This window comes from Myotis nattereri, assembly GCF_964212035.1.
Source record: "Myotis nattereri genome assembly, chromosome: 2".
Taxonomy (NCBI): Eukaryota; Metazoa; Chordata; class Mammalia; order Chiroptera; family Vespertilionidae; genus Myotis; species Myotis nattereri.
Window position 1 is genome coordinate 43,489,746 of NC_138076.1, and position 3,420 is coordinate 43,493,165.

Below are 3,420 nucleotides of genomic sequence, written 5' to 3' on the forward strand. Positions count from 1 at the left end.
GCTCCCACTTGGCGCTGGACCCCGAGCGCAGGAACCCGGGCTCCGCCCCGGCCCCCCCCCCCCGCCCCCTCCCGCCCCAGTCCGCCCCGCCCGCCCCGCCTCGCCTCGACGAGACCCGCCCCGCCCCGCCCCGCGGACACCCGCCCCGCCCCGCCCCGCCCCGCCCCGCCCCGCCCCGCCCCGCGGACACCCGCCCCGCCCCGCCCCGCCCCGCCCCGCCCCGCGGACACCCGCCCTGCCCCGCCGGGCCCCGCGGAGTCCCGCTGCTCGGGGGCGCGCAGCGATCTGAGGACTCGCCTTCCAAGGCAGAGCGCACTCCCCGCGCTTTTCCGATGGCTGCCTAGCATGTCTCCCGCCAGGTGCTTGGCGCCCCTGGGGAGTAACGCAGGTCTGCGCCCCCTTCCTCCCGCCGCCCCCGCACCTCGGGGGCCGAGGGACCGCGGAGAATGGCTCTCCTGTTGCACAGACTGGCAGCCGGATGTGGACAACCTGTTGCGTCCCACCTTCCCCCACCGCTTCCCAGACCTTCCCATGGCAAACAGCTTGGCTTCCAGAGTACCTTGTAAAAGAGCAGAAAAAGCCTTTTGTGTGTCCTGCAAGCCCTGGGCCTGGTAACGCAGCCGCGAAAGGTTTTCGTGTCACACTTGTTGGGTGACCCTGTTCTGCTTGTCAGGAAGGGATTATTATGGCAGATCTGGGCTCGAAATCAGCCTTGCTCTAAAATTCTTCGGTTCTTTTTGGCCCTGTAGTGTATATGGAAAGCCATTGTAAAGAGGTGCTTGGCACAGACCTAAATTCAAGATTGCCTCAGTCCCGAGCTTCAGTGCTCCAGCCACAATGCTGGCCTGTTGATTCTAATGCACTCACTACACACAGGACATGTATGTAAGACATTTTCCTTAGGGGACCCCTCCAGCTCCCAGGTCTGAGGCTATTCTATGAATTGATGGTTCTGCCACAATGGTAACTGCTCTATATCTTGTTTTTTCCACCTCCACCTTTCATGCCTAATTGAAAAGTTTAATTTATTCCTTCATTGCTGTCTCAAGGTATGCATAAAGATCAGGGTGTACTTTCGGCTCCCGGAGTCACGAATCTGGGCATAAATGAGAGAACAAAGACACTGGCTTTACTATGGGGTTATTATTTATCTATTTAAAGCTCTTGGTATGAGCTCTCTGGATTCACTTCTTGCCAAAAGTAACCAAAGGTCTAAAACCTATAAATAAGTCCACTATAATAAAGCTAGTTGCTAACCCTCTGTTTCACAATCTTTGTGCAGGAACACTTTGGCTCTTTGTGAAGAATTTCTCAATTCCCTTTTGTCACTTTTTTTTTTTTAACCAAATGGATACAGAATGAAATTTGAGGTGATTAGATGCTAATGGAGAAGAGAGGAGGTTGGACCACAGAACCATCAAAACAGCCTTGAAAGGACCACTGAGGGCGCTAGGACAAGCTCACACTGAACACAATTACCTTTTCTAGAGATTTACTTAGTTCATGCTCTAACCTTCGGAGTCATGGGTTCAGTGTGTGGCAAAGCGTGTGGTTTGCTTTGGTTTTGACAGCCTTTTAGAAAGTTTTTTTTTCCTATTGAACCCAAACCTATCTCTCCTAAATTTCCACCTAAATGCCGTAATCTCCACGGAGACAACACAGGGCAAATCCGACTCTGGCTGTGCAGCAGCCGCCGGGAGGTGCGTGTGTGCTTGCCTTGAATAAGTGGGAATAGGATGCAGATGGTTTTCAGAGAACTGGCCACACCACTGTACTGCTCTTGGTCCCAGCTTGCCTTAGTGTCTCCTGTTAGGTTCACCGGAGGGTCAGACTTACAGTTTGGGAAGCACCTTGCTAACCTCACTCTTCTCATCTTCCCTGCTATTCAAAGCAGCCACCTTTGAGTACTGACTACAAAGTATCCTCTACTCTTTTGTATGATTTGCCTTTTTAAAGTGCTTTTATCATCTGGTTTCTTGCCCTCCAGCGTATTTCCGCAATTATGTCTATGCTGTATTCCTTTCTAAACAAGCTACCTTTTTTTCTGATCTATTTTATTATGCAGAAAACACAAAAAGTCACGAACCAAAGACATTCCCTGTAGAGTTTCTAAAATTAAAAATTTTACAAATGTTGGTTTTATACTTTACTTCCTGGCCTTGTGTGACAGTCTTTTTGTTTGCTTGTGTCTTCCTCGTGATAGTTACTCACTAAAATCGTTGATTCTTGTTGTTCTTATAAGATAAACGGCTGGCTTATTTTTGGTACACAAAAAAGTATAAGATTGTGACCTTGAAGACACAAGAGTTCCATAAATTTCATTGTTTAGTACCAAAAGCACATTATTTGTTAAAAGAAGGAACTATGAAGAGTGGTTTGGTGTTTTAGATAAGTTCCCAAAAGTTATTTAACAGATAATGTAGCTCTATCTGTTGTACTTAAAAAATCCACAAACCCAGCTCACCATTGCAACATAGCTTCCAGAAGAAACAGACCCTGAATTCTAACTTGAGTTCACATCCCTCCCCCGACCTCCCCACAGATCAAATCCTTTAAGCCAGAGTCTCCACCAGTGGCTCTAGTAGTGATCTTCCCAAGGTTTCTGGTTTATAGCCAAGTTGGGAACCACGGCTCTGACTGTTTGAGATACACGTATCACTTAGTAAAACAGATGGTGTGTTTTATAGAGAGAAGGAATATTAATCTCTTAGTTGAATACTTTAAAAACAGAAATATTCTTTTGCTGTAGAGATTGTAATACACCGTTTTAACTTTAAAGGAGTTGAAAATATCACCAGCGACCCATCAATTTAAGACCTGGGTGGCAGCACGATTAGTTCCTTTGCCAGTTCAAACAGACTAGGGTCGTCATGCCTGTGGACTTGATTAATTTTCTACCTTTATTCTTTGTTCATTCTATGAGGCTGGACAACCCTAAACACTTTTTCTTCCCTGGCATGTACTGCATATTTATTTTAAAGAGTTATACTTTATACTCAACAAGTGCCTAACCAAATGACAAAAAACATTAACTTTCTCTAATACCTAAAGAATATTATGTAATGAATCAGCCATTTAATTTACAATGTCTTATATCTTGAGCTCTTCAAAACCAGTTTAGTCAGAAGAAACCTAAAGATAGTACAGACTACCACATAATTTAATGTAAGAATGTCCAGGAAATGAATGAACCAAATAAAGATTTTTAAAAGAAGTAATGGCTAAACGGCCCATTTCACTTTAAGATTATAGAGTTCCAAATAACCTTTGCAGTTAATCTGCAAACTGATTTACAGAGTACATTTCATCGGATAAATGCTTCTTTATTTTCTTTAGGATTCAGTTCAATTAATTTTTTATTTAACCATTCATAACAAACTATTCTTAACTTCAATATAAAAGTGAATGCAGCTAGAAAGT